The sequence below is a fragment of the Callorhinus ursinus genome, unplaced genomic scaffold, assembly GCF_003265705.2.
Source record: "Callorhinus ursinus isolate GAN/ISIS: 27379988/994484 unplaced genomic scaffold, GSC_fseal_2.0 scaffold10, whole genome shotgun sequence".
In the NCBI taxonomy this organism is placed as follows: domain Eukaryota; kingdom Metazoa; phylum Chordata; class Mammalia; order Carnivora; family Otariidae; genus Callorhinus; species Callorhinus ursinus.
In genome coordinates this window covers 28,351,640-28,375,799 of record NW_027397072.1, presented here as the reverse complement: position 1 = coordinate 28,375,799, position 24,160 = coordinate 28,351,640, and the positions used below count along the sequence as shown (strand labels likewise).

At 38.3% G+C, this 24,160-nt stretch overlaps 2 long non-coding RNA genes across 2 annotated transcripts in view; one reads left to right on the top strand and one right to left on the bottom strand.

The window, feature by feature from the left end:
• The window catches only part of LOC141373493 (uncharacterized), a 173,563-nt gene that overhangs the window by 119,775 nt on the left and 29,628 nt on the right, over positions 1-24,160 (bottom strand). Inside the window, exon 2 of the long non-coding RNA XR_012379553.1 lies at positions 12,486-12,624. This is a non-coding gene — a long non-coding RNA (uncharacterized lncRNA). The remainder of the gene's footprint in view (positions 1-12,485; positions 12,625-24,160) is intronic.
• On the top strand, positions 22,174-23,325 carry LOC141373491 (uncharacterized). Its single transcript, XR_012379552.1, has 3 exons — positions 22,174-22,242; positions 22,814-22,859; positions 23,205-23,325. It is a non-coding gene; the product is annotated as an uncharacterized lncRNA (long non-coding RNA).

The following is a 24,160-nucleotide window of genomic DNA, read 5'->3' as shown; positions in this document are numbered from 1 at the left end:
CATATAGGACTTGTTTAATCAGTGAGTCAATTAATATTGAGGCTACAGTCAATCATTAATGTTTCTGTGGGGAAAAAAAAGAATCACAGAGTTGTTGTCATAGAACCCTTTGGCTCTAACCAGGAAAGGAACAGATGCATCAAGTCTCATTCTAAATTTATATCTAGAGCCTAAGTGCAACAATCATAATAATGGTATACCTCCTAAATCTTTTTTGAAGAGATGTTTCAAAAATTATGTTATGTTTTCCTGTACTTGTGGCAACTTCCCTAACTACTACACTAAAAGTTCTTTTTACTACTGCAATGACCAAACTTTATGAAAAGATACAAGCTGGATTTTGCCACTTCAATGCTCTTTACAAAGAAAAATTGGTAGTCAACTTTTTTTTTTTTAAACAGAAATAATGTGGATTTCCCAGATGCACAAAAGCCTACTTTTATTTTGGAAATGTGTTATAAAAATCAGGGGGTTTTTTTGCAAACGAGACAGTAATGTTATTGACACATTTATAAAAAAGGTTTATCTATTGCCTAGTTGATAGGAAAAGATGTATTCTAAATTTGCATAGCATATGCAAGTAGCACTAAGCAAGTTTGTGTAGTATTGTGAAATGAAAATAAAATATTTTCTCTTCCATTCTGTAGCTATGTTACATACGAATTATCTGAAGATTTAGGCCACTAATTTTTGAGAACTAAAGAACTGCTATTTGCCATACAATTAAACACCATTATTTTGGGGAGCAGAGCAAGATGGCAAGAAGTAGGAGGCCTGGATTTCATCTGGTCTCAGGAATTCAGCTGGATAGGGATCAAACCATTCTGAACACCTACGAACTCAACAGGAGATCGAAGATAAGAATAGTAACAACACTCTGAACAGAAAAGCGACCACTTTCTGGAAGGTAGGACGTGCGGAGAAGTGAATCCGAGGCAATATTCGGGAGGATAGACGGTGGGGGAGGGGGCCTCCATCGGCCACTTCCGGCAAGTGATAGAGCCGCGGAGCACAAAATCAGAACTTTTAGAAGTCTGCTCCACTGAGGGACGTCGCTCTAGTGATTAAGCCAGGATTGAACCCTCACGGGACAGTGTGGTCTCAGGACCCTGAGGTCAGAGAAAGACCGGGGGTGCCTGAGTGCGGCAGAGCTCCCAGGTATCGGAGCAGGGAAGCCAGCTGCAGAGACAGAGCCAAGGCACGGGCTCTCAGTTCGGGGTTGCCATAAACCGTGATCTGTAGCCCAGTCGGGCCACTGCTCCTTCAGCAGGGACCCAACAAGTGGCAGATCCAGGGAGACTCCACGTCCTCCCCTGGGAGGAGTGGTACGGGAGCGCACTGCAGGGATCTGCTGGGTTTGGAGACTTGACACCAACTCGGGTGCCAGAAACAGAAACGCTCGGTCACAGGCTGGGTGAGCACGGAGTGCAGCCGGAGACCGGGGAGACAGGAGTGATTGACTGCTTTTCTCTGGGGGCGCACTGAGGAGTGGGGCCCCGAGTTCTCGGCTCCTCCGGGCGGAGACTGGGAGGCCGCCATTTTCACTCTCATCCTCCAAAGCTGTACCAAGAGCTTGCAGGGAACAAAAGCTCCCGAGAGCAATCCAAAACAGATTACTTAGCCCAGACCGACAAGGGCGGGGCAATTCCACCTCTGGCAAAGATTTGGGAACCACGGCAACAGGCCCCCTCCCCGCCCAGAAGATCAGCAAGAACAGCAAGCCAAGACCAACTTTACCGATCAATGAGAATGGCAGAACTCCAGCTCTAGGGTAATACTGCACATAGAATTCATGGCTTTTTTTTTACCTGGTTCTTTAGTCTTTCAAAGTTAATTTTTTTGAACTTTGTTTTGTTTTGAATTTTTCTTTTTCCCTTTTTCAACCAACATTTTATCAATCCCTTTTTTAGAAAACATTTTTATTTTTCATTTTTAGAGTCATATTCTATCCCTTCATACTAGTTACCTTTATTTTTGGCATATATTATATACATATATAAGTTGTTCTCTCTTTAAAATTTTGAGATATAGTTCCATCTAACAGATCAAAATATACCCTAAATCTCTAGTGTATGGCTTTGTTCTAGTCTCCTGCCTGATCACATTCTCCCCCTTTTTTTTTAAATCCTCTCCTTTCTTTTTTCAAACTTCTTATCAATTTCTCTTATAAAATTTTTATAATTTTCATCTTTACAGTCATATTCCATCCCTTCATCATAACAACCTTTATTTTTGTACATACATAAGATTTTCTTTCTTTAAAATTTTGGGAGGCATTTTATTCTCACAGACCAAAATACACCCAAAATCTAGTGTGTGGCATTGATCTATGCACCAGCCTGATCATATTTGATCATATTCTTTTTTTGTTTTGTTTTGTTCTGTTTTTCTTTGTATCTTTTTCTTTTTTTTTTCTTTTTCTTTTTTCTTTCTTTCCCTTTCTTTTCCCCTGGCTTCAGGTCTTTTCTGACTTGTTTAGAGTATGTTTTCTGGGGACGTTATTACCCTGTTAGCATTTTGTTCTCTCATTTATCTAATCTCCTCTGGACAAAATGACAAGACGGAAAAAATCACCTCAACGAAAAGAACAAGAGGTAGTACCGACTGCAGGGACCTACTCAATATGGACATTACTATGATGTTGGACCTAGAGTTCAGAAACATGATTTTAAAGATACTAGCTGGGCTTGAAAAAGCATGGAAGTTATTAGAGAAATCCTTTCTGGAGAAATAAAAGAACTAAAATCTAACCAAGTCGAAATCTAAAAGGCTATTAATGAGGTGCAATCAAAAATGGGGGTGCTAACTGCTAGGATAAATGAGGCAGAAGAGAGAATCAGTGACAGAGAAGACCAAACGATGTAAAAGAAGCTGAGAAAAAGAGATAAACAACTACTGTATCACGAGGGCAGAATTCGAGAGATAAGTGATACCATCAGAAAAAACAACATTAGAATAAATGGGATCCCAGAAGAAGAAAGAGAGAGGGGGGCAGAAGGCATATTGGAGCAGATTATAGCAGAGAACTTTGCTAATGTGAGGAAGGAAACAGGCATCAAAATCCAAGAGGCACAGAGAGCCCCCCTCAAAATCAATAAAAATAGGTCAACCCCCCGACATCTAATAGTAAAACTTACGAGTCTCAGAGACAAAGAGAAAATCATGAAAGCAGCTCGGGACAAGAGATATGTAACCTAAAATGGTAGAAACATTAGATTGGCAACAGACCTATCCACAGAGATCTGGCAGGCCAGAAAGGACAGGCATGATATATTCAGAGCACTAAAGGAGAAAAAAATGCAGCCAAGAATACTTTATCCACCTAGGCTGTCATTGAAAATAGGAGAAATAAGAAGCTTCCAGGACAAACAAAAACTAAAGGAATTTGCAAACACAAAACCAGCCCTACAAGCAATATTGAAAGGGGTTCTCTAAGCAAAGAGAGTGCCTAAAAGCAACAAAGACCAGAAAGGAACACAGACAATATACAGTAACAGTCACCTTACAGGTAATACAATGGCACTAAATTCATATCTTTCAATAGTTACCCTGAATGTGAATGGGCTAATGCCCCAATCAAAAGACACAGGCTATCAGACTGGATTAAAAAACAAGACCCATTGATATGCTATCTGCAAGAGACTCATTTTAGACCCAAAGACACCCCCAGAATGAAAGTGAAGGGGTGAAAAATCATCTACCATGCTAATGGACACCAAAAGAAAACTGGGGTGCCAATCCTTATATCAGACAAATTAGATTTTTAAACCAAAAGCTGTAATAAGAGATGAGGAAGGACACTATATACTACTTAAAGGAACTATCCAACAAGATCTAACAATTGTAAATATCTATGCCCCTAACATGGGAGCAGCCAATTACATAAGGCAATTAATAACAAAAGCAAAGAAACACATTGACAACAATACAATAATAGTGGGGGACTTTAACACCCCCCTAACTGAAAGGGACAGATCATCTAAGCAAAAGATCAACAAGGAAATAAAGACTTTAAATGACACACCGGACCAAATGGACTTCACAGACATATTCAGAACATTCCATCCCAAAGCAATGGAACACACCTTCTCGAGTGCCCACAGAACCTTCTCCAGAATAGATCATATCCTAGGTCTCAAATCAGGTCTCAACTGGTACCAAAAGATTGGGATTATTCCCTGCATATTTTCAGACCACAATGCTTTGAAACTAGAACTCAACCACAAGAGGAAAGTTGGAAAGAACTCAAATACATGGAGGCTAAAGAGTATCCTACTAAAGAATGAATGGGTCAACCAGGAAATTAAAGAAGACTTAAAAAAAATTCATGGAAACCAATGAAAATGAAAACACAACTGTTCGAAATCTTTGGGATGCAGCAAAGGCAGTCCTAAGAGGAAAGTCTATAGCAATACAAGCCTTCCTCAAGAAACAAGAAAGGTCTCAAATACACAACCTAACCCTATGCCTAAAGGAGCTAGAGAGAGAACAGCAAATAGAGCCTAAACCCAGCAGGAGAAGAGAAATAATAAAGATCAGAGCAGAAATCAATGAAATAGAAACCAAAAGAACAGTAGAACAGATCAACAAAACTAGGAGGTGGTTCTTTGAAAGAATTAACAAGATTGATAAACCCCTTGCCAGACTTATCAAAAAGAAAAGAGAAACGACCCAAATCAACAAAATCATGAATGAAAGAGGAGAGATCACAACATCACCAAAGAAATACAAACAATTACAAGAACATATTATGAGCAACTCTATGCCAGCAAATTAGATAATCTGGAAGAAATGGATGCATTCCTAGAGATGTACCAACTACCAAAACTGAACCAGGAAGAAATAGAAAACTGAACAGAATTATAACCACAGAGGAAATTGAAGCAGTCATCAAAAATTTTCCAACAAACAAAAGCCCAGGGCCAGACGGCTTCCCAGGGGAATTCTACCATACACTTAAAGAAGAATTAATACCTATTCTTCTGAAACTGTCCCAAAAAATAGAAATGGAAGGAAAACTTCCCAACTCATTTTATGAGGCCAGCATTACCTTGATCCCAAAACCAGACAAAGACCCCATCAAAAAGGAGAATTACAGTCCAATATCCTTGATGAACATGGATGCAACAATTCTCACCAAAATACTAGCCAATAGGATCCAACAGTCCATTAAAAGGATTATTCACCACGACCACGTGGGATTTCTTGCTGGGCTGCAAGGTTGGTTCAACATCCACAAATCAATCAACATGATACAATACATTAACAAAAGAAAGAACAAGAATCATATGATCCTCTCAATAGATGCAGAAAAAGCATTTGGCAAAGTACAGCATCCTTTCTTGATTAAAACTCTTCAGAGTATAGGGATAGAGGGTACATACCTCAATATCATAAAAGCCATCTATGAAAAACCCACAGCGAATATCATTCTCATTGGGGAAAACCTGAGAGCTTTCCCACTAAGGTTAGGAATGCGGCAGAGATGTCCACTATCACCACTGCTATTCAATATAGTATTAGAAGTCCTAGCCACAGCAGACAACAAAAAGAAATAAATGGCATCCAAACCGGCAAAGAAGAAATCAAACTCTCACTGTTTGCAGATGATATGATACTTTATGTGGAAAACCCAAAAGACTCCACCCCAAAACTGCTAGAACTCATACAGGAATTCAGTAAAGTGGCAGGATATAAAATCAATGCACAGAATTCAGTGACATTCCTATACACCAATGAGACAGAAGACAGAGAAATTAAGGAGTCGGTCCCATTTACAATTGCACCCCAAACCATAAGATACCTAGGAATAAATCTAACCAAAGAGGCAAAGGATCTGTGCTCAGAAAACTATAAAATACTCATGAAAGAAATTGAGGAAGACACAAAGAAATGGAAAAACGTCCCATGCTCATGGATTGGAAGAACAAATATCGTGATGATGTCAATGCTACCTAGAGCAATCTACATATTCAATGCAATCCCCATCAAAATACCATCCATTTTCAAGAAATGGAACAAATAATCCTAAGATTTGTATGGAACCAGAAGAGACACCAAATAGCTAGAGGAATGTTGAAAAAGAAAAGCAAGGCTGGTGGCATCACAATTCTGGACTTCCAGCTCTATTACAAAGCTGTAATCATCAAGACAGGTACTGACACAAAAACAGGCACATAGATCAATGGAACAGAATTGGGAGCCCAGAAATGGACCCTCAACTCTATGGTCAACTAATCTTTGACAAAGCAGGAAAGAATGTCCAATGGAAAAAAGACAGTCTCTTCAACAAATGGTGTTGGGAAAATTGGACAGCCACATTCAGAAGAATGAAACTGGACCATTTCCTTACACCACACACAAAAATAGATTCAAAATGGTTGAAAGACCTAAATGTGAGACAGGAGTCCATCACATCCCAGAGGAGAACACAGGCAGCAACTTCTTCCTAGAAACATCTCCAAAGGCAAGGGAAGCAAGGGCAAAAATGAACTATTGGGACTTCATCGAGATAAGAAGCTTTTGCACAGCAAAGGAAACAGTCAACAAAACCAAAAGACAACCAAGAGAATGGGAGAAGACATTTACAAACGACATATCAGATAAAGGGCTAGTATTCAAATTCTATAAAGAACTTATTAAACTCAATACCTAAAGAACAAATGATCCAATCAAAAAATGGGCAGAAGACATGAACAGACATTTTTGCAAAGAAGACATCCAAATGGCCAACAGACACATGAAAAAGTGCTCAACATCGCTCAGCATCAGGGAAATCCAAATCAAACCCTCAATGAGATACCACCTCACACCAGTCAGAATGGCTAAAATTAAGAAGTCAGGAAACGACAGATGTTGGCGGGGATGCGGAGAAAGGGGAACCCTCCTACAGTGTTGGTGGGAATGCAAGCTGGTGCAGCCACTCTGGAAAACAGTATGGAGGTTCCTCAAGAAGTTGAAAATAGAGCTACCATACGATCCAGCACTTGCACTACTGGATATTTACCCCAAAGATACAAATGTAGGTATCAGAAGGGGTACGTGCTCCCTAATGTTTATAGCAGCAATGTCCATAATAACCAAACTGTGGAAAGAGCCAAGATGTCCATTACCAGATGAATGGATAAAGAAGAAGTGGTATATATATATATATATACACATATATATGTATACACACACACACACACACACACACACACACACACACACACACAATGGAATACTATGCAGCCAACAAAAGGAATGAGATCTTGCCATTTGCAACGACGTGGATGGAACTGGAGAGTGTTATGCTGAGCGAAATAAGTCAATCAGAGAAAGACATGTTATCATATGACCTCACTGATATGAGGAATTCTTAAACTCAGGAAACAAACTGAGGGTTGCTGGAGTAAGCTGGGGTGGGACGGATGGCGTGGCTGGGTGATAGACATTGGGAGGGTATGTGCTATGGTGAGTGCTGTGAATTGTGCAAGACTGTTGAATCAGATTTGTACCTCTGAAACAATGCAATATATGTTAAGGAAGAAAAAAAGGAAGAAGATAGCAGGAGCGGAAGAATGAAGGGGGGAAATCGGAGGGGGAAGATGAACCATCAGATTCGATGGACTCTGAAAAACAAGCTGAGGGTTCTAGAGGGGAGGGGGGGTGGGAGGATGGGTTAGCCTGGTGATGGGCATTTTCTTTTTTTTAAAAGATTTTATTTATTTGAGATAGAGAGAATGAGAGATAGCACAAGGGGGAAGAGGGCTAGAGGGAGAAGCAGACTCCTTGCTGAGCAGGGAGCCCGATTCGGGACTTGATCCCAGGACTCCAGGATCATGACCTGAGCTGAGGGCAGTCACTTAACCAACTGAGCCACCCAGGCGCCCCTGGTGATGGGTATTAAAGAGGGCACATTCTGCATGGAGCACTGGGTATTATGCAGAAACAACAAATCATGGAACACTACATCAAAAACTAATGATGTAATGTATGGTGATTAACAACAATAAAAATTTAAAAAAATAAAAACCATTATTTCAGAAATGAAACAACCTAAAACTAGAGCTGAATTTCCTAAAGCCTTCCCTCATGGCAGAGGTATGATGCATACATTCTGCAAGGAGAGAGGAGAAATTTTATCTGAGGTATGTTAGTGGCTACAGTTTTGCAAGTATTAATTTTTGTGATTTTTGACTATCAGTGTATCACTATTTTGCCATTTATCACAATCAACAAAACACTCAAATGTCCACAACCTTCCAATAACTAGCTGGATTGTTAGAAATTGCAGAAAGCATCAACTAACTTTACCACTAAGCAAAACAGCAAGTAACAAAATTGCTGGATTTTAAGAAACAAAAATATGAATATTTCATGATGATAGCAGTCTATAAGATATTACTCAACTAATGCTAAGGAGTGTTACATGAATAAACATTAGCGATGCTGACAAGTTTATATTTATCTACCTGTCAAGCACCCGAGAATACTAGAGAATAGAGTGTTGTAGGTAGACATAAAGTTCATCAGTGCTCTGAAATTTTCGTTTTAGCCACTTGTGTAAAACTTTTCCTTTACCAAAATATTCACCATCACTGCTAGGGAGCTATGAAACTGATTGGGTGAACACCTCCCTTTCCCACCTTTTTGGTGACTGTGGTAATGGACTGTCAGATGGCTAGAAATGAACAGTCAAATCCTGGCAGCAGAAATATGAAGGAGAAGTGAGGGGCATAGAGTTAAGCCTATTGAGTTATCTGTTTGTTTTTTTTTTAATTAATTGAGAAGTGAATGTAATGAGCTTTTGCTTAATTTGGGACATTCTCAATTTTTATCACCTGGATTGTACACCTCATATATCTGGCACACAAAAAAAGTATCAGCGGAACGGAAGCAATTCTGTTGGCACTTTACCTGTCTAAATATAACCCATTAATCCTAGAATTTACCTGAAAAGTATATGTTACAGGGAAAAGCCATTGATTAGCTTTAGAAATCTTCATTAAAGGACTATCAACACATTCTCAGTTCTCGTGTCAAAAGTAGAATTTCTTTAAAGCTCTAACTGCATTCTTTGGCAAAGCTTAGTAGGCAGATGCCAAGTCTACATTTGATTCCTATAACTGGAAAAATAACATGGAAAAACACTGCTTCCATTTATCTTGATCAAGTATCATTCATTTTTGACAAAATATACTATAATCTTACCCAAAAGAGAAATTAAAGGACATTGAAAGACCTGTTAGAAGTTAGAATTTTAAATAAAATTAGCTTCAACAGCAGGGCACACTAATAAGGAGAATTTAGGACAATACTTCAAATAACGATGGTTGAAGATGTAAGGAACTAATTTGATCACATCAAGTAAGTTCTGTTAGTGCAGACTAATGAACTCACAGAGTATTGGGTTTGGAATTGCCGAAAGCTGAATGGAATAGGGGTTCCAAAATATAGGACAGATAAGAAATGAAGAATGTTTAGCCTACAGAATTTAAGAATGGCATCAATTTAATAAGAATTCTGTCTGGGTGCAGGGTGACCATGTGATTATTAACAAAATAAAGTGAATCAGTTTTTTCTGGGCAACTGCTTTTCCAGAATTGCTCTGGATCCTGCAATGACTTTGAACTCTTTAGGTTTTATTGTTTCCACATCTGCTATTTCTTTTGGGGGTTACTTCTTGTCTTAACCTTTTCATTCTCCACTTAACGGAGAGATTACTGCTAACCCCCACAGATAACTGAAACTTTGGTGATCTTCTTCTTCTCTGGTCCCAGTAGCTGCCACTGACATTACCTTGCCCACTGTTATCTGCTTCAGGGCTGTTTCCATCATTCTACCACACAGTCCTGCCCCTCTGCCTAGTATGAGTATTTATGATCAACAGCTATCCTGTTATACATCACTCTAGCCGACTTTACATAGTTTATTGTATTCTTTCTTCAGCTCAAAGTTAGGTTGTCAATAGCCATTGCTTCTTAAAAGTCAGTGTAGTAAATATCTTCCTGTCCTGTCTTCTCGCTCATGTCAATTTACCGCACTGTCTAAAAAGTCATCTGAATTTGGTACCACATGAGAAGATGAACGTTAGAGCTGTCACGAGGTTCTCAGTGACTAAAATCTATCTCAGTTTAGTGGGGTTCAGAGTGGAAAAAAAAGAAATGGATGGCAGCTTCAGTCCAGCAAGGGCAAGTATGGGAAAAATAAGCAACTCAGAATGAGCCCTGGCCATTATGTGGGATTGGACAGTTAGAAAGGCCATGGTCATTATCACCTTAAATAGCCAAGACACAACAAACCATACAAACATAATGTGATAAACAAAACTTAACTCCTTGACAAATTAGGATCATCAAGCTTCAGATCCAGGAGGAAGATTCAAAAAATGATGTTACTAGCACCAAGGATACATCCAATACAGTTGCACTAAAAATGCTCTTGCCTAGTTGGAGAAAGTCTTACTCTCTCATCATTTCCAAAAATATATACATGAATATATTATATATGAAAGAAATAATATATATAATAAATATATATAAATATGTATATAAAAGATCGATTTCATTTGGGATTAGTCTGGTGTTTGGAGGCTCCATTGTCCCATGGGTATACTGGGTCATAAATTATCTATACCATCCTGATAAAACACAAAAGTATTCCTCAAATTATAAAGGACTCCATTCTCAGTGGTCTAGTCAGGTTCTGAGTTGAGAGTAGAGGGTCATTTACTGGTACTTTCCCCCATGCTTTTTCTAGGGTACTCAAACAAGCTTTTAATTATAATCTCATTCTCACAAACATGACAACATCAGGAAAAATAAGGCACAGCTTATTTGGTAGTCTTGACTGGTTGAAGACACAGATGTTTTGATATGTTATTTTTTTACATCTGGTACAACCACATTTACAAGAAGAAAATGTGTTCTCCTTCATCTGGGACTAATGGTAGAACTAAAAATTTACTGGGACTAAGACTTCAATGTGAACACAGTAACAGTTGTTTCTATATAGATCTATTCTTGTTTTACCCACCTTTCTTTGTTTAGAGCAATTGGTTTTGAATTAGTTTTAAACAAATTATCTTTTAAAATATATTTTAATAATATAAAAGGGGTTCTTTCTGGCATTTTGACCCAGCAATGTTATGGGCAGAATCATAGGATTTATAACAGAATATTCAGGTATTTGTTCCTACTCAGAGCCCTGCTCTGGAGATTCTTGAGAGTAGCAGTAACTTCAACATTATTGTCAAAAAGATGTTCTCCAAGCTCTCTCAAATAAACAAGGAGGGATCAGAGTATTCTACGTATATGAATAATTTGAAAATAGCAAGTTCAGGAATAGTTAATGTTACATTGATCTATCATTAACTATTGTCTGGGGAGTAGAGAGAGATTACTGATTAGACATTCCTACCCATTAACTTCAACACTGTATTTTACCCATTACTTCAACACTGTATTTTCTTATTTTACTGACTCTACTACATAGCTAGAAGTGAAGTGTTAATGTATTACACCTTACTGAGTATAAAGAGCAGCCGCATGATATTTCAAAGTCTGTTTTAAAAGTGTACACTCTTACCTCTATCAAGCAATGTTGTAGCCAAATATTAGGAGAGCAGCCTGTGGATCGGACATTTTCCTTCTGTTCAGATTTACATTTTTAAAGGTTAGCAATTTAGTTAAGTTTACCATCCCAAGAAAGTTCTTACTAAGTATGAAGAATGGCTTGGAGCATAGAATGCTTATTAAAAGAATAAAAATCTCTATAGAACAGAGATTGAATGGAGAGAGTTTCTTTCCAACATCAGACTTTCAGAAAAGCTTAATGATTGAAAATGGGGGATTTATATGGAAATCATTAGGATACTTTGAATTCAGTATTATGAAAGTTCCAGAGATTTGTTCTTGTAAATACCTAGCATAATCTACTATGATATATGAATTTAAGGGCAAAAATTTTACCAATTTCTTGACTCTTCAAGTTAGAAATTCACATTATCAAACTGCATTTCTCTCTTGATTCAAAAATGGCTCCTGCCTTTCTGAAAGAGAAGCACTTTTCCTCTTCTTGGCCACAGCTAATGTTTTCTATTTTGGAACTTCTTCTAAAGTAATTTAAAGTTGTTCCTCACATTGCTCCAAAACTCACCATCTCTACTCCTGTCCATGGGAATAATACAGCACTGGTGTTTTCTCTCTTCCATATGACAATTTAAATATTTAAGGCAACTCCCTTATTGTCCATAATGTTATTTCGCATATCCCATAAAGCCTTCCCCTTTTGGTCACTGTGCTAGGGACACATACTAGGTGGTCAGTGTCTTTCTTTACATGTTCTACATCATATTATTAGCCCAAAATCATCTTATGATTAACGAAAACCACCATCAGTTTTTCATTTATACCATTACCATGGCAAGTCTTCATTACTTTTCATTTGAGAAGTTATTTAAATGTGAACATTTATATCTATTACATTTAATTGTCATTGCCTACCTTATCCATGGTCTCTGCTGAGCTGACTCTGCATCATGTGATTCCCATTCCTGACCACAATCACCTGGGGTAGTTCCACACCCACCTACCCGAGAACAGTCTTTTTACTGAGTATTCAAGGACAGGTTTCTTTGGTGACCTATATCAAAAAGATGAGAAGAGCTGATTAGTCATCTCCAGAATTAAAACAAAGGATATCTCAGAGCATGATATGAATATCAGTGGCAGCATACAAAATTAGTTTAGGTGGTATATGATTTAAACAAAGAAGGTTAAGCATGTTTGCTTACATATGTGTTAGTAAAAACAAGCACATCAAACCCATTATTTTATAGACAGTGATTGCTTGGACCAAGAAAAAAAAAAGGAATTTAAAGCTGGTTAAAGGAAAAATAATACTAATAAAAGAGCCCTAATAAAAACAAATGAATGGAACATATTTTGAAGCCAGTTCCCTTGAGATCAGTTTTACTACAAAATATATCTAGTCACCCTTTCCAACAAAATACACATTCAAATGTTATAATCATGTGTTCCATATCTCCTTTAGTCACTGATAAATTGGGCAATGAGATTTATAGCAAGGGAAAAAAAAGGAAACCAACAACTATTGGTGCATATTTCTTTAGACAAAGTCCCACTCCTTACAGATTAGCTCCAGCAAAGCCACCCCAACCTACCACCTGTTAGACTTCCTAATTCGATGTGTTACCATGGCTGTTTCTTTTTTCAGTTCCCCTTTTTGGAGTTTTAGAATGTCTATTTTATTGATTTTCCAGAGTCTATGAATATATGTGCATAGTTTCTGCAGCAGAGCACTATTATTTTTTAATCATACAGAAGATTGTAGTTGAAATTCTGTTATCACTATACAATTGATTTCTTCATACAAAGGAGAGAGGTAAAGGTGAAGATAGAAATATCAAAAGACCTAGGAAGGTGAATTCTTGGTGAATCATTGACACCAGGAAAGACATTAAAAACCCAGTCATGGCCCTTTTAAAAAATCAAACTCCATCACCTTTCTGCAATGAAGAAATGTGGAACAAAGTAAAGAAATAGGCTTAGGACATGGCGGATGTGGGGTTCAAGTTCAGCTCCTCCAGCTGCCACCTAAACAAACTGAAGCATGTCATTTGCCATTCTTGTCTATAAAATGGGAAACTGCATGTCAAGTGCCAGGGGCAAAGTAAACCCATCCGGTAACTACTAACTACTACAGACAACACTGTATTATTCCTAATTCAGAAAAACATCCATGTCAGATTTTGAGAATAAACTTTCATGACTCATAGAAAGCATTATTTTTTACTAGCATTCCTTAATAATTAAAAAGACAAAAAACACTGTATCAGTGGAATTCCCTTTATATAAAGCTTATGAATGCTCCAAAAGTTAGAGTATTCTAGTGTGTTCTATTTCATTGTTTCTTATTTCTATCTGAAAAAGACATTTTTTTAATCTGAAAAAAAACACTCTTTTTAAAAAATCATTACCCTGGTAAAAACTTACTTCGATTAAAATGAGATTAATTAAAACTGTTGTAATTCTGATTGCTAGGCATTCATAGTTACAAAATTATAAGTTATAGATACCTAAGGTAATCTTTCCGAGTATAATATGAAATTGGACTAGTTTTATTTCTCCCCAATTAAATCCAAATCTCTTTAGGGCATTTAGTCTGAGATATCTGAATGAAAATTGTTTGCCTTTTCATTTTAATAATTTTCACCATTAGTCTCTACCTATATGCAATTTTAGAGTTAACATCAATAAAATAATTTATACTCAAAGGCACTTAGAAAGAGAAAATATGCAACAATAAAATTTTAATTTGTGTTCCTTGTAGGCTAATACACAAGGAAAATTTCATAAAGAGAATGGCGAGGAGTAAAATATGATATTGTTTTAAATATAGAAACAGAACTGGATTTTTTGTTAAGGTTTCCTTCTAATTAGATAGTCACTACGGCAGACAAGTTAAGTTTAGAGTATGTCCCTCTGCAGTGTAGGAGTGTGAAATGGAAGCGCGATTTCAGGGGAGTGCATTATAATTAGAAAATCCTTGGTGAATCGTTGACATCAGGAAAGACATTAAAAACCCAGTCATGGCCCTTTTAAAAAATCAAACTCCATTAAATGGAAACCCTGAGAAAAATCAGTGAACTCAGTCACACAGATAAAATAAGGAGACTGAAGTGGTCAATACTTCACAGCCCTGTGTGCTCAGCTATCTATGATTTGTTTTAGGAACAGTGACCCTGGTGGCAGGAAATTGAAAGACGGACACGCCTGCATATATAGTTCCTGACTGTGTGCTATCCAATGAGTACTGGTAGCTACACAACCAGAAGCCATGCTGGAGGACGGATTACTACTCACACAATGCAGGGGGCTTACACTGCTCCCATAGGGGACATACGGTACAATTCATACACATAGTCACATAGTACAGAGGATAGACTATACAGAATGTAGTGTACAGAGTATAAGTAATTCAACCATGGGAAAACACAAACTGTTAAGTCATCTCAAACTATCCCACTTTTCTGCTTAAAATTCTTCAATGGTTTATCTCATTCAAAATAAAAGCCCAAGTTCTTCCAATGATCTACGATGCTACAGTAGGGTTCCTCTTAGCTTCTCTGATCTCCTCTCCTACCATTCTTCCCCTTGATTGTTCTGTGTCAGCCACACTGGCATTATTCTGCAAACTCAGGAGAGGAGCTAGTGCCTTAGGACCTTTCCATGTGTTTTCCCTTGCACCTGGAATGCTCCTTTTCCCAGACAGCCATGTGGCTTGTTCCCTTACCTTAGGTTTCTGCTCCAGTGTAACCTAACCAGCTTGGCCACCTCACTAAAAATTAAACAGCCCACTGCCCAATTTCCTTTCTTGCTTCACTTTTCTCCATGGCACTTATCACTTCTTCCATACATATTTGTTTATTGAATGTCTTCCCCCCACCGGAATTAAAGCTCTATCATGGCATGGATGCCTACGAGAGAAACTGGGACAAGTTAAGCGCTCAATAAATACTTGTTAAGTAATTGAAGAATGAATGAATAAAAGTATTCATTTATCTTTTAATCACATCTCCTATATATATATAAGAAACACAGAGTGCTAGCTTTTTTCTTTTTAATGTCCAGGGTGAATAAGACATGGACTCTTTGTTCAAAATACTTATGATCCAGTAGAAGAAACTAATCTTTATAAATAACATAAACATAGTATAGAGAATGGTAAGTATTTGAATGCTGATGAGGTCAATAAGACAGAAAAACATATTGCATCCAGCTGAAGAAATCAGGGAAGCTTCCTATAAGAGATTGCATGCGAGATGGTTTTTAAAAATAACCAGGATTTAAGTATGTCCATATAAATGGGTGGGGAAAATAGAAAACTATAAACAAAGCCTCAAATCTATGTGGTCATGGAGCATAAGTAACATTAAACTTTAGTGCTTAGCTGCAACATTAGATATATAAAGACAAACACAGAAACAAGACTGGAAAGGTAGTCAAACTCTGAACATTCTCATCAAAGACGCATCATTTTAATAATATTTATTGCTACTTGAATATAATTGTTTTGACCCTTGCTTGGACCTTGGACTTCATTCTTACGCTTTGTCTTAATTATATTTGCACTTTTACTTTCTTATGGGAAAGAGTTTGGCAATCCGTAAGAAGTCCAATGTTTTCTTGAGTCTTTGGATAAACTATGAACTCCCCTTCTTTCTATCTCTTCTCTTTCTTAGATCCTTTGTCCGTCTGATGGTTCAAGGTGCCACGCTGTGTTCTGCACCCCTAGATGCTCAAAATCTTACTTGCTATCAGGGCATTTTGAGGCAGGTGAAAGTAGTCAGCATCAGAGAGAGAGTTTTATAGGGAGCTTGTAACCAGGAGAAATTATATCCAAACTAAGATCCATTTATGACTAGCGATGCTTTGTGTGGTTTTATTTTTTATTTATTTTTTTCAGGTCTCCTTTACTTTTCTCTCTAAAGGGTAAATTATGTATTAAAATCAAGTTATTTGCATTATCTTTTATATCTTAATTACTGATAGTCATGATTTACTTAAAAAGCTTATTTTTAAAACATTTCTATTTTTGCCCCTTACCTTTATTTCTTAATTAGAGCTAAAATGGAATGCAACTTTTAAATTTTTCACTCCCCCTCATGGGTCTTCATTTTTCTTTTTGCTGTATCTCATCTGGTCATTTTAGAATCTGGTCAGTCCTATGCATTTTTCCTTGCTTTGAATCCTTTTTTAAGCCCTTAACGTATTTAAATGTCTTACTAGGAAACTTTTAGTTCTCCCCCCACCACACACTTTTCTACATCTGCAACTTTTAACCCTGTACGTTGTTTCATTTCAATAGTAATCTTATATTTGCTATTCTCTTTCCTTCCTTTTACCTTTTAAGGATCTTGTGAAAAAGATCTTTTAATACAGGTTAACAAGAAGTTCAAATGCAAAGCTGGAAACATTAATAAAAATCAGAACTGTGCGTACATGTGGTAAGAGGTTTTCTTAGCTTTCTGCACCCCACATCCCCAACCCTATCATTACTCCTCACACATGTACCCATTATACTACCTCTCATTCAGCAGGGAGGGAGAGTGTCCCCAAACATTTGCCAGGAAAAAAATCAGGAGACTCATGATTTAATTTTCCCAAGTGTTACACGCAACCTTCCCTCCCAACCACGCGCACACACACACACACACACACACACACACACACACTCTCAATGATTAATTTTCTTGGGCTACATTGCACTCTCACCATCCCATCCTACCCTTGCATGAGGAAAACCCATTTTCTCATCCATGGTCTCTGATACGGATAGCCACATATTGCATATTTAGCAAACCATGTCGACATTTTTTTATGCTGTGAGTTAGGAGGGGATATTACGAGTAAGGTCATATCAGAGGAAAGACCTTTAATTGCCTTACTCAGATGGTGGACTCAATGGCGTTGCAACTCCTAATAGATATCCAGGGAAGGAGCAGCAGGAGAGATTCCTCATCCAGATATCTTGCACTAAATTTTAACTAGCATGCCTTTAGTATGTTCTTACCCTCTTTTTGTCCTCACAGTGAGGATTAAGGAAAATCCCCTTTAAATTACAAAATAAACTGTGGTCAGATGTGTCCCTCTCTATGTGGCGCCTTTCCCTTCACAGGGGCTCCTGCACAGCTCAGAGCAGCTCAGAGGTCGTAGGTGAGCAGAGCTGACCAACTCGCTGAGCCTCAGGGCACCGTTCAGGCCCATCTTTTAAGGCCACATTCCTGGGAAGACACAGGAAATTATTCTGGGGAGACCTGATTTCTTAAAGGCAATGTAATAAAAATCTAGATGGAAGTCATTTTGATAGCGTTTCTGATTTTGTATCATTTTGAACTGGTAGATCTCCTATTCAGTCTCTTTCCCCTGGTTGAGAGGCATTAGTGGTGTTTCCTCCAGATGACCGCACTTTCCCCTCAATTTCAAGATGTGCTATCTCCCTCTTCGGCTCTCTGCCTGAGAATCTGATCAACTTGCTACCCTCACTTATTGTTCCATTCTTGGTCATCCTTCAGTTGATTTTTTTTTACCGCTAAGTCTCACTCCCCACTGACAGATTGGCCTAGAAGGACTTCACATACACACTACACCTGAATAGAAATGCCCTAATGGGCTCAGAAATACCAGTGTGGGAACAAGCCTTTGTGGCAGTTGAAAAGTCATTTAGCGGGACCTAAATGGCAGCTCTAGAAATCTAGTAGACTTGAAAGGGTCTGTCCCACAATGACAGAATGCATATTTAAAAGGCAGGCCCCTTATATTTTGATATACCTGAGGGGACTTTTTTTTTTCTTTTTAACCATTGCAGGTCTCTAAGGAAACTCATTTTGAATAACTTTAGCACAACTGAGAGGGATTTCACATAGTTCTCTAGGCCTCTAAGATCAAATAATTGGAAGGAGTATCAGGAATTTACATAGACCGGAACCTAAGATTCTAAAAGATAGAATAAAGTATCTTTTCCCCAAAATGTCTACAGTAGGAGTTTTAACGGTTCAGTTCAAAAAGACAGCTCTGAAATAGATGAGGAAGGCAGGAAGGAAAACCTAAAACTTCTCTGAGTGTATTTTAATATGGAAGATTTTTAATTTCTTCAATTTTTTTTCTCATTTTAATTTATCCATTATAGTTTCCATAAGAAGCATATGAAATTATCAGGTACTAATATGGTACTAAAATGCATACTTTTTCTTTGTTTTTATTATGTTAATTTTATGTCCCCCATTATTAATCCACTTAATTTCACCCTTCTCTGCCCTAATTTCCTTATAATCCCTATTCCCCTCTTTGAAAAGCCTGCATTTTCATCCTTGCTTGTGAAAGATGAGCACCTCTCACTAACCAATGTCATCAGAAAAACAAAATGGTCTGTAACATCCATTACCCAATGTTGAACCTCAACATTCTCACAGTACCTGGCAGAGGAAAAGTGGTTTGATCAGTGTCACTGATGGATGGGTTATGAGTGTCAGGCTTCAGCAAGATTCACCAGCTTCTGACTTTCTTCTGCCCCAAGTGCTCCCCAGTTTGTCTCAGGGGCACTGCAGCTCTGCTGTGAAGACCCGCTCACTTCCAAGTGTCCATGTCTCTCTGAAGAGCACTCTGCAGCCCAAAATGGGCCTGTGCCAGGCAGGAGGCGATTTCCTAGAAATCAGCTAAGATTTATTTTGTTTCCTTGCATCACTTGACTCCTGGTGAAGCCTCTGGTGGGAAATTTTCAAGATTGCCATCCGCTATCTATAGCTCAAGGAGGACAATTGCACTTTGTAACTGGAAACTTCATCTCAGCTGTAGATTTAAAATTTAACACGAGAGAATGTCTCAAAGTCAGAAGCAAAAAAAGTGGGAGATGGGGAATCTTTTGTCATTTACATATTCTCTTCCAACATATGGCAGTATCAGTAGATGCCAACTGCAGTCACTCTTAATTAAAAAATTAGATGGTAGATATACAGAAGTATGAAGGTTTTTCTCTAAGCTCTTTTACATTATTCAACTCTGTCCATATGTCCACTAAAGAAAAAAACAGTAAAAAAAAAAAAAAAAAAAAAAAAAAAAGAAGAGGGGTACAAAAAGCCCAGAGATCAGAAGGTTTTGTTTTCTCTGATTTAATATCATATTAAAACTCTATACAAACAATCTGTATAAAAGTTTGCAAACTGATAGGACAATGGTGATTTTAGCTCACTCCATTAAAGTAAACATATGTATATTCAGGACCCATTCATTTTCAATCTGTGATAATTTGCATTTTGCTGGGATTATCTTCCTCTTATCGTCTGTTGAAAGAAAATATATCATATAAAAAGAACGTATAGCCAATTTATAAAAAGAACCACTTTCAATCATGTTTAGATGTACTTTTAAACAGTTGATATGTTAATTACCAATCTGTTTAAATATATTAACACAGAACCTCTAGCCAGCAAGCATTTTCCCAGTATAGTTTAGATCGACTGTACTAGAATATTAACACAGTATTTCCAATAAAATACTCCGCCAATTGAACAAAATTCACTGATTCATTTTTTTCCTCCCCTGAATTAGGTTTTACGGGTTTAGTTGAAATTACTGGAGCTTTGTGATTCTGTTGCCTGATGTCTTCCAAAACTACTGGGAAATTATTTATCTTTGCAAATATTTCTTTTGCTTAGACCTTCTTCCCTCTTTCCTGGGATTCCAAGTAAATAGATAATAAACCTTACCATCCTGTGTTTCTCACCCTCTAGATTGCGTTTTCTAATTGTGTTTCTTCAGTTTCATTCTGGATGCTTTCTTTTGACTTATGTTCTGATTCCTGAATTCTCTCTTCCTCTGTTTCTTGTAGGTCTTTATTTTTTTTTAAAGATTTATTTATTCATGAGAGACAGAGAGAGAGAGAGAGAGAGGCAGAAGGAGAAGCAGGCTCCCCACAGAGCAGGGAGCCTGATGCGGGACTCGATCCCAGGACCCTGGGATCATGACCTGAGCCGAAGGCAGACGCTTAACCATCTGAGCCACCCAGGCGCCCTCTTGTAGGTCTTTAAAACAAACTTCCTGAGTTCTTAATTTTGGTCACTGTATTTTTCAGTTTTAGAATTCCTAGTTGATTCTTTTCTTTAAAATTACATTATGGGGCACCTTCATGGCTCAGTCAGTTAAGCGGCCAACTCTTGATTTCGGCACAGGTCATGATCTCAAGGTCCTAGGATCTGGCTGCATTGCACTCCACGGTCAGCTTGGGGATTCTCTCTCCCTCTGCCCCTCCCCCTGCGCGCTCTCTCTCTCAAATAAATAAATCTTTTAAAAAAATAAAAAACAAAATTATAACATCATGTTACATAGTTTCCAAATCCTTGATAACATGTTTAAGCTCAGCTTTTATTTCCACGAGCACAGGGAATATATTTTTCTCCAATCTGAACAGAGTATTTCCACTGTGACATCTCTGTGGGTCTTTGTCATCTGTCTTTTATAGTGGTTCTCTTTCATGTTGTCTCTTCCCCATGTCCCTTATTATCTTTGTTTGCCAGGCATAGCATTTAAAAATTTGCTAGAAGTAATTGGAGGCCTAAAATATTATCTTCCAGAGAGAATTTTCATTTGCTTTCACAGTCGCCTAGAAGCACTAGGTTTCCTGGATCACCTAAGTCCAATTCTTCTGGGCCACCTCAATAACCTGCAGATGAGGCAGCAATCTGTTCCAAGATGGTTTAATTCTGATTCACTCCGCCTCCCTGATTTGGTTCTCAAATTTAAGTCAGGGACGTTTATCCAGGGACTTCACCTTTAGGGAGCCCTGCACTCTAACTTTTGTCCCTGAAGTCCTGAAACTCTGTCAAAGACTGCTCAGCTCCACCATTCAATCCAGCAATTGCACTACTGGGTATTTACCCCAAAGATACAAATGTAGGGACCCGAAGGGGTACGTGCACCCCAATGTTTATAGCAGCAATGTCCACAATAGCCAAACTGTGGAAAGAGCCAAGATGTCCATCGACAGATGAATGGATAAAGAAGAGGTGGTATATATACACAATGGAATATTATGCAGCCATCAAAAGGAATGAGATCTTGCCATTTGCAACGACGTGGATGGAACTGGAGGGTGTTATGCTGAGTGAAATAAGTCAATCAAAGAAAGACATGTATCATATGACCTCACTGATATGAAGAATTCTTAATCTCAGGAACAAACTGAGTGTTACTGGAGTGGTTGGGGGTGGGAGGGATGGGGTGGCTGGGTGATAGACATTGGGGAGGGTATGTGCTATGGTGAGCACTGTGAATTGTGCAAGACTGTTGAATCACAGATCTGTACTTCTGAAACAAATAACGCAACATATTTTAAGAAAAAAGAAAAAGAAGAAGATAGCAGGAGAGGAAGAATGAAGGGGAGTAAGTCAGAGGGGGAGACGAACCATGAGAGATGATGGACTTGGAAAAACGAACTGAGGGTTCTAGAGGGGAGGAGGGTAGGGGGATGGGTTAGCCTGGTGATGGGTATTAAGGAGGGCACATTCTGCATGGAGCACTGGGTGTTATGAACAAACAATGAATCATGGAACACTACATCAAAAACAAATGATGTAATATATGGTGATTAACATAACAATAAAAAATTAAAAAAAAAAAAGACTGCTCAGCTCCTCCTCTGGATTAGCAAATGCTCCTGGGCCAAAGCAGTTCCAAATCTCAGGTCCATTTCTCTCGATTCTTTCTTCTCTTATGTTGGTTCAGTTATTCCTCACTATTTAAAACAACTTTCTAAGCATCTATATTTTTGAATTATAATCAGCAAGAGGGTTAGTTCAAATTACTCAGTCTGACATTACCACAAACAGAAGGGTTTTTCTGATTACTCTTAACCAGGCAGTTTTTAGAACATACCAAATGACTGTACTGATACGTGTATACAACCACATTATTATTTTCACTGGGAATGAAGATGATGGAGATCGACCAGAAATTTTCCCACCAATCCCAAATCTGTCCCATTGATCCTGACAGGTAAATGACCTAATAGCTATGTGTCATGATTTCCTTATATTTCAAAAATGATACAATGTTTTATCTTCTTCAGGAGAGAGAATTAATAAAATTAACTAAAATTGCAAGTTTGTGCATTAGGGACAGAAGAGCACCATGGACAGAAATGTGATAACTTTCCAAGTGGGAGAAATATCTTATGTGAAATAAGAGTATAAAATATTTCTCATCTCCTTTTTGGAGTACAATTTTCTGGCATTCCCCCCTTTTCTCAAATTCAGGTGATGACCTTGTCTCATGTCTCATGGAGAACACAGAAGAAATCAGGTATGAAGGCCTCCATGTTTCCTCTGTCATATTGCCCACTCTCCTGCATCTGTACCCACACATCCCACCTTGTCATCTGCTGTTAAGATGGATGAAGTATCTCTGGTTAAGATGGATGAAATATCTCTGGTCCTGTCAAAAATCAACATATCCATTTGTGGACTACATTCCCATCTCTCCTCCCTAAGAAGTCCCTAAGAAGGACTTCTCTCCTAGAATTATTACTCCCCTTTAATCATTGGTTTCTTTCTCTCCACTAGATCATTTCCACCAATGCCTTCAGATGTGTAACAGAGGTGATATGTTAAATATAATTCATGAACTTTTGACTTTCCCCTTTCTTAGTACATGAAGTTCTTCCTACTCAATCTGAGGAAACCTTTCAGTCTGGAGAATAAATGAGCCAAATTTCTTCACCTCCCATTTTTGTACACTCAGAGCACAGAGAATTAAAATTTAAATAAAGGACACCAAGAAAGAGATGGGATGTGTACTAAAGTTTGCCTCTTTTTGGCTCCAGATAGAGGGAGGATGTCACATGTGAGTATCTGAATAGTCCTCTGTCTGGCTTTGGTGCAAAGTAGAACACATTTGACATTGAGTCAGTGAGGATACCACCTACCAACAGTGGAAGCTCTGTGTTTTTAACTCAGAAAAGAGACTAATTCTCTGAGTGGCTCTCGGAACTCAACCAAGGCCTAATTTTACTAGTTAGGGGGTACAGTGTTGCCAGGCAAAAAGTGACCTCAATGTTTAAATATCTGAATGTGTCCTCAGCGTGTGGGTGCATGGATGCTGTGTAGGTTCCATGGGGCCTGCCTTGTCCCATAAAATGACTTTGTAGCACTGGCTGGTCTCCAGCACTGGACCAGAGGGGAGGATACAGAACACAAGGTCTCTGGAAGAGAGTGGAAGCTGAGAGAGTGAGGGAGAATCCTTGGGCTGTGAATAAGGCAGAGAACACACAAGAGTGAGCAAGTCATGAGTTAGAGCATCTACAGACTTCAGCATGAAATACCTGGAATAAGACATCAATCAGGAGAGAAGGGACCCAATAGGATCTGAGTCTTTGCCTTTACCAGAGGGATGGAAAGCATCGCCCCTGTCCCACACCCAGGAGAGAGAAGCCATGCTAGACAGAAGCTTCAGGAGGCAACTCAAAAACCTGATTACTTTTTCCCTAGAAATCCTTTTTAGGATAATTTAAATAATCAGATTGGATTAAACTTTTTTCCCCTCTAGCCGGCAGATGGCGGCTAATGAGAAGGCAGGAGTAGCAACAGACAAAATTACTTATTTTC